Source organism: Octodon degus, unplaced genomic scaffold (assembly GCF_000260255.1).
Source record: "Octodon degus isolate 3935 unplaced genomic scaffold, OctDeg1.0 scaffold00171, whole genome shotgun sequence".
In the NCBI taxonomy this organism is placed as follows: Eukaryota; Metazoa; Chordata; class Mammalia; order Rodentia; family Octodontidae; genus Octodon; species Octodon degus.
Window position 1 is genome coordinate 866,895 of NW_004524747.1, and position 8,519 is coordinate 875,413.

At 35.2% G+C, this 8,519-nt stretch overlaps 1 non-coding gene across 1 annotated transcript; it reads left to right on the top strand.

The window, feature by feature from the left end:
* The first annotated feature begins 8,058 nt into the window (after positions 1-8,058).
* LOC111813211 lies at positions 8,059-8,224 on the top strand. The gene has a single exon (XR_002818531.1). It is a non-coding gene; the product is annotated as a U1 spliceosomal RNA (small nuclear RNA).
* The last annotated feature ends 295 nt before the right edge of the window (positions 8,225-8,519 follow it).

The window sequence follows — 8,519 nt, forward strand, 5'->3', positions numbered from 1 at the left end:
TGTTATTTATATATGATATTTTATTTTTGTGGTACCCAGAATTGAACTCATGATCTCACACTTACAAGGAAGGCATTATGCTGCTGAACTATAATCCTAGAACTGAGAATATTCACTTTCAATCATGAACAGTCATGACTTCCAGAGAAAGAAGTAAGGTTGATAAAATAGTCAATAGAGAAAATATTCTAAATTTCATATTAAATACATATATGCCAGTAAATTTGACCAGAAAATATTCAGGTTTTCTTTATTTAAAATATTTAAAAGGAAAAGTAAGATTAGTAAGCAGGTTATCTTAATGCCTCTTTCTGAAATAGAAACTTGAGATAGTTTCTGCTTCTTTTATTTTAGCACCTCGTTTTCCTATCAGCACATATTGTTCAGTATTAGGAGAAAGTAGAAAAATCATACATTGAATCCATAAGATTTGGATGATTTTCAGTCTTATGTTTTATGCTAAAAATAAATGCCTTTCTTAATACAAAACTGCTTCGACTTAAAATCATTTTAAAAATTTGCCAGTTTTCCTTTACATTCATGTTTTTATTGCATTCAATGTCACTTTATATCTGAATTTCTAGTAAATGTGTGATTTTCTAATCTTTTTCTCTTTCCTCCTTGTTGCAATTACACATTATTTCTTTCTATATTCTTTCCCTCATCTATGGGAATCATCATTTGTAATGCAACAGATAATTTCCTTTGGAGCTGTCTTTTACATACAATATTTTAACAATATATCATGTATTGAAAAACAGATAGAAAAGAGAAGTGGGTTGTTCAAATATATATACCCTATTTGTGAAGCATGCAAATCTACTTTCCTTCACAGATATAAACTTGGTAATGAAATACGTGAAATTTCAATTGCTGTCCCTTGGGTAGGATGAGGTTCCACATTAGAAGTGCATTTTATTTCAAAATATTGTGTTTAGCGTTTTAGGAATGAATTCATACGAGAAAGAATGCTACCTATATTGAACATATGAAATTTTTAAGTGCATTTCAAGTGCAATAAAATTCTACTCATTTCCATTTTGACCAGAAATTAAATAAAAATGATTCTCTAAAATCTAACCAACACATGTCAATTTGTCTGTAGAAATGGCACTTTTTAAGAATTTTAACTGAGTATTTTAGAAGCTTGTCCACTTTCACTGCTTGGGAAAAAATTGACTAAAGTTCATGCCACCTATAATAACATACTGATCTAAAAAACACATCAGAATAATTTTAGATAGTTCATTTACCAGCCTTCATCATGGTATCTCTTCAGACCTGAGGATGGAAATATATTTTTAAAAAGATATATTGCCTGTTCTCATATAATACTATTAGCACATACACTACAAAGTTGTTAAATGAGCCATACAAGTATTGAATGAAGACTATTTTTAAGCCATATGAAACAAAGTACAAAGCCCTTAAGAGAAGAAGTTAACAGTCATATCTTCAAACAAGTCAGCTTTTAAGACTTTTTCTAGAATGGTAATGAAAGAAGAGTAATTTAGTAAAATATTGAATAAAAAGGAAAAATTATGGGGCCATAATGATTTAGTTAAAATTTTGAGCTTCACTCTGAATATTATTTCAAAGAACAGAACAGTTGCATAATCTGTATTTTAAATTTACCATTCTAGTTGATGCAGTAAGGATATTTAAGGGAATGGAAGCAAGGAAATGGACCAGGACATAGTTGCAATAGCACACAGAGAGAATGTGATAATAAGATGGTACGAAGTAAACACTGTTTGTATATATTTTAACATAGAGGCGATGTCTTGATGTGGAAATCAATGTGAGAAGTAGAAAAAAAGAGCAAGGATATTCATATTTATTATACAATTTTCATTTGTTCTGAGCAAAAGAAATTAATTGATGTGTTCTAAATTAACATTGAGAAGAATGAGGGAAAAGGTGGTATGAAGAAAATTTTAAAAATCATAAATTTGACTTTGAACATTATAATTTTAGTATATATATATATATTTTTTTTTTCATCTGCAAAAGGAGATGTCAATTAAGTATTGTAGGTGTATGAATTCAGCAAAATAATCCAGTAAAGTCCAGTAGTCCTTCATAGTAGTGGGCTATCCTTAGGACTGGAAATGTTAGAATTTTTTGACTTGAGCCTGTTACAGCTCAGCATATTGATATAGCTTTACTTTTTGTACCTCGTTTTCATACATTTCTGCTGGATGGTTAAGACCACGATAAAGCAAGACCTATACAACAAAAAATGTAGCTTTTGTATTCAACAAGGTCAGTCAAATGCCCTCAGGATTTATCCTGAAACACTCTACTGCAGTTTGTTTTTTTTTAATTTTATTTATTTGTGTGTGTGTGTGTGTGTGTGTGTGTGTGTGTGTGTGTGGTCAGCTCAGCCCACCAGGGGGCGGGGCTGGCTGGCATGTAGTGCTGGGGGATTGAACCGTGGTCCCTCTGCTTTGTTACGCTTGTTCTAAGTAGGTGCTTTAGACCACTGAGCCATCTCACCAGCCCTCTACTGCAGTTTGGAGATCCTTTGTACTATGAATAACCACTATGAAGGCAACAATATGCAATATATTAATTATTGACACTGTTCCACTAATCAATTTTGAAACTGACTCAGCACTATTTGGTTCTCAATAAAATTAATTACAAAAGATTGTTTTTCAAAAAAAAATGGATATGTCAAGTAGCTAATTAATAACATGAAACTGGGAGTTAAGCAGAAAATTATGGTAGTAGACGTGAAGTTTAGAAGCATTGGTATATGGCCAATGTTTAAAAACCAAGTGTTTGGTTGTTTATGTGACTTAACCTTATAGAAAAATGTAAATATCTCTAGTAGAAATGACTAGAAGACATGAAAATGTAGGCAAAGTGTATCCACTTCAGAATGTCAGGCTGGGAAAATCTTAAGAGAAATGTTCACATCAATAATGAGAATAAAAAGAAAACTAAGACTCAAGTGGAGAAAAACTAGTATGCTGACCATGATGAAGTGGGAAAAGCTAAATAAATGTTTAGACTGGTAATTTCTTAAACTGAAAAGTTATACACTTTTAAATAGTAAAAGAAGAGAGATACAAAATATGATCACAGAGCAAGACAGAAAATATGTCTCTAACAGCTTCAATGCCATACTAAGGAGACTCCATTTTAGAATAACAAAAGGGTGGGAGAACATATATATAGGACACAGTCTTCTGACAGTGAAGGGCACTATTTTCTCCCAAATAAAATTCTGTCTAAACAGGCACGTGTATTTCTCATACCCATGGAATAATGACATCATGCTCTTCATTTCTGAAAAATCTCAACCAATAAAATTGCTTATCAGTTCTCAGTGCAATATGCACTTCTTTATAGATTCATTCCTTTCTAACAAAAGCTAAAGAGGAAAATGTGCTGCTATAATTTATTTGTTCATATTTCCTTATCTTCATCAGTTTTTCTTTTTCATTAAGAGTATGGTAAAATCCATTCTGACTCAATGACGAGAAAGTAAACAAAATAGATTTCAAAATGTGGCACTCACAATTTAAATAAAGAAAGGGATATTTGGCTCATAATTTACGGAGGTTTTATTTCATAGTCATCTGGAATTCTACTCCAGCTATCACCCAACCCAGCGTGTGCATGGGACCTTCCCTGCACTCGAGGATTCTACCATACCTAGGGCCTAGGCCCAGTGTGTGTGTGTCCTTCTGTGTGCTTGGTACAACCTATTCCATCAGACAGGCCTACTGTTGAACCATACAACAGAACTCCCTGCAGAGTGGCAAGGGGCAAGACCCACCCAACTAATCCAGGAGAACATCTTGCCAGAGGGGCACACCAGGTTCACTTCCATTGGCTGCAGCAGGAAGAAGCAGAGCACGGCATCCAGACCCAAGGTAGGCCCACTTGGATGAGTTTGAACTTGCTAGATATGGACCTGGTAAGCTGAAACACTTTGCTGGACACAGATTTATGAGAGCAACACTTCTCTTTCTCTCTTGATTGAGAGAAAGGGCAACAGTTAAGCACAGTAAACCAATCTTCCTGAAAGAACCCCATGTACATCGAGAGAGGGTTGATCTGGCAGAACTAAGGGTACTAAAGTACAAATTCCTAATCTAATATCTGCTTAGCTATACAGTCATAATGTTTGCTCTTATGGTCTAAAATACAAACCCATTAGTTACAAGTTTGTCAACTCCTAAATCTCACTACCAATTATTAGTGTTACTAATTATGGTTCTGTATATACAAAATTGTAACTGCCTTAACGACATTACATCTTTTGGGCAATAATATTGGAAGGTGGTAAGGTAATAACTGCACCAAAGTGCTACACCAAAGATCAGATGACAGTGCTATATAAGATGACAGAGAAGAACAAAAATGAATTCTCAGGCCCCGAGCTCACCCAGAAAAAATGAAGGAGACACAATCACAAAAGAAATTGACAATCACACACCCAAAATCTCTGAAAAAAATAGTGTCTGAAGTAAAGAAACTGCAGAAAGGAATAAAGAAAAACAGATCAGAAATAATCGCTGAAGTAAAAAAGAAATGATAATTATAATGAAAGAACTAATAACCACTTCTAAAGAAGAAACTAATAAAAAATAGAGAATAGAAAAATTACAGAATCCTGGAATGAACAATATAGGACAAATATCTAATACATGAAGCAGATTGAAAGAGATATACAGGAAATTTAACTTCAATCATAAGCACGTAAAACTGTCTGAATGAAAGTGAAGACAGAGTTTCAGACCGTGAAGATATGGTTGCAGCTAGTGAAAAGGAAAGAAAAAATTTCTCTTTAGAAGAGCTGTCAGATCGCTGGCTACAAGGCGCACACCAGTTCATTCCCACTCATACTATAGGAGGGCTCCATTTCTGTGTGTTCTCACCAGCATGTGGAAACCTGTGGGCTCACGTTTATGTCATACTGCAGGTAGGGCCTGAAGTTTGCAATGAGCCTCTGGAATATAGGTTACTGGTACTGAATTTAGGGGCATACCAGAAAATTGATCTAATAAAAAGCATTTGAGAGCCAGCCAAATAGCTCAGTGGACTAAAACTCTTGCTTAGAAAGGTGCAGGGACTGGAGTTTGATCCCAGGTGTGCTGTGCTGGACCCACACCTGGGGAGGGCTGAGACGAGTACTGAGACTGGGCGTGGTGGTGCGTGCCTGTAATCCTAGCACTTGGGAGGTTGAAAACAGGAGAATCACTATGAGTTCGATCAGCCTAAGTTGTTCGATAATAACAACAAGCTTGTCTTCTGGATGGTTAAAAACCTAAGTTTGCATACCAAAATTAGAGAAAAAGGAGGGCTGCAAGGAAAGCCAACATTTTGGCCCTAGCCTTCTAAGGTCAATTAAGACTCAGGACATATGAGAACTTGAACTGTAACATCATGTAACTCGGTAGTGTCCCAAATTTTCTGATCAAGGAGATTGTGGGGCCAAAGAGGAAAGTGATCAATGATGCAGAGTGTGCCTAAGGAGAGTCACATGGAGAGCAAACATTCTCTCAGGCTTTCACAGCCATATAGCTGCACTGACAAAGGTTCTACAATCTGAGGTACAGGATCTCAGGATAAATCCTGAGGGCATTTCACTGACCTTATCAGACCAAAAAGCTACAACTCTTATTGCAAAGGTCCTGCTTTATCTTGGTCTTAACCATCCAAAAGGAAAGTATAAAAACAAAATATAAGAAATAAAGCCATGCTGTTATGTTGAGCTGTGGGGGACTCAGGTCAACAATTTCTGACATTGCCAGTTAAGCGGAAGACCCAATACTATTATGGGCTACTGGACTCTTTTAGAATATTTTGCTCAGTTTACACACCTATAATATTTAAATAATGGATCTTAACAAGAAAAGGGTATACAGATGAATGTCCATTTTGTATATGTGTACTCAGGGTGGTTAGCATAGATATATAGTTACATTCTGTTAATGAATAGAATGATTTGTTCTAATGGTGTTTGTAAATAGGATGGCAAGTCCGCATCTTGTACAGCAATTAACCACTAAGAAGAATGTACGCAGTGTGTTAATTATTGAAACTGTCCTACCGATTTAATTTGAAACTGTCTCATTGCTATTCGTTTATCAATAAAATCATGGCCAAAAAAAGATCTCTCAAAAACAACTAGGATGTAGGAAAAAATAATTCAACATATGCAAGATGATGCAAAGATGAACAAGGTAAGACTAATAGGCATCAATGAGAAAGGAGGAGTCAATACAAATGATATAAAAAGAATACGGGCAGAATTAATAGCAAAAACTTCCCAAATATGAGGAAACAATCTGACATTCAGGTAACCAAAGTATATAGAACTCCAAATAACATTAAAGCATTTAAATCCACAGAAATTCAGCACAGGAACAGTATACTAAAAGCCGCTAGAGAAAAGAAACAAATCACTTTTAAAGGAAAACCCATCAGAATACTGGCATAGATTTTTCTTCACAAACCATCATGTCAAGAAGACAATGGAAAAAGAACTTCAAGTCTTTCAAGAAAATAAATTCAATCCCAGACAAATATACCTGAAGTACTCTCTTTCAAGTTTGATGGAGAAGTGAAATACTTCCTTGACAAAGAGAACTAAAGAATTTAATAATGACAAAGCCAACCCTGCACATACTAGTACAAGTTATTCTAGAGATGGAACAAAATGGCCACAACTCCATGAATGAGAATGGAAAAAAACCACCAAATAGGGCAAACAATTAAACACAGGAGAAAAAGATGTATACAACGGCAGGTAAATAACATGTCAATCATAAGTTAATACATCTCCATTGTAACCATCAATGTAAATGGACTCGATTAATCAATTAAAAGAAATACAGTGGCAGAACGGATTAGGAAGCAAAATCCAAAAATATTCTCTATACAAGAAACACACTTAACTCATAAAGAAATTCATAGGCTGAAGGTCAAAGGATTGGAAACAATACTACATACCCCAGCACCTCAGAAAAAAGCAGGGGTAGCAATCCTGTTCTCAGACAGTCTCAACCTCAAACCAAGAATGGTCAAATGAAATGAAGGAAACTACTTACTGGTTAGAGGAAAAGTACAAGAAGAAGAGGTAGCAGTCATAAATATGCATCTACTAAACACAGGAGCACCCAACTATATAAGACATTTTATTTTTAGCAAAGACCACAGTAAACAATTTATTGGAATTATTTTGCTAATGATTCATACACATTCAGTATAACTGAATAGAAATAATATTAATTCAAAAATATTCCAAGCCTCAAATTAGTGTCCTTAAGAAACCCAAAAACTTCTTAGTGACTGTTATGTTAATAAATGGAATGTTATCTTTAACAAACCAAAGAAGTTACATGTGTCTCTGTCAACTTCAATATTCAATATTGCTAACAGGTTTTTCTATTTAAAAGCAAATAAAAAGTAAAGTGTTGTAGTTTAGTAATTTCTGTGTTTCTTGTTTCTGTTCTCAAATGCTACAGAAAGATATCTGATGAAAGTAAGTGGAACATCTAGTCTCAAAATTGTTCAAAACCACAAAGGCACTGTATAAGACAAATCCTAATAAACATGAAAAAATCTAATATCTGATACCACAATCTTAACAGGAAACCTTAACATCCCAAGCAGCTAGGTCAAGCAGACAAAAATTTAGCAAAGAATTAGTAGAACTGAAGCAGAGCTTGGAACACATGGACTTAATGGACATATGCAGAGTGTTCCACTCAACCACATCTCTAATACACATTTTTGTCAACTTACATACGACATTTTCTAAAATAGACCACATACTAGTCAGCTCAGAGTTGCTTGTCTCTGACTCAGGGCAGCACAGTCCAGGGGCATAGCAGAGGAGAAATGCTGATGACACAGCAGACAAAAGCAGGGAATGAATGGGGTAAGGGATTTCAGTCCTTCCAGGCAATGCCCCAGTGAAGCACGTCCTCCAACCAATCTTCCCCTCCCAGCATCACATTTAGTTATAAATTCCTCAGTGGAATGATGCCCTAGTATCACAAAGACTTGTTCCAATCACTGCCAAAATCCCACCTAATACTTAACTGGCAGGGGAGATAACATGAGCAAGAAGGTGATTTTTCCCAAAGTGAGGATTACCCATTGTACTTCTGATATACTGACCACTGTATTTTCCATAAGTGAATAATACTCCACTGACTGCATGATTTGTTGTATTGGGGGGTGTTTGTGTTCTCCCCTGGGGGGAAAAATCAACCTATGTGCTCAGGATGCTTTGGAAGGACAGCTGTATATAAGCCACAACTTATATGTAGGTGAGCTCTTTGACAATATAGGGCAAAAACTATAGATTAAAAGATAATCTCTATTGCGATGCTTCAGTATTTAAATAGAGAGATGTAGATGTAGATGTAGATGTAGATGTAGATGTAGATGTAGATGTAGATGTAGATATGTAATCTGAAAACAAATGAAAATCTTGCATGTTAGATGACAAATTGAAAGCTGTATCTGTTATATTTGCCAGGAAATGTTAT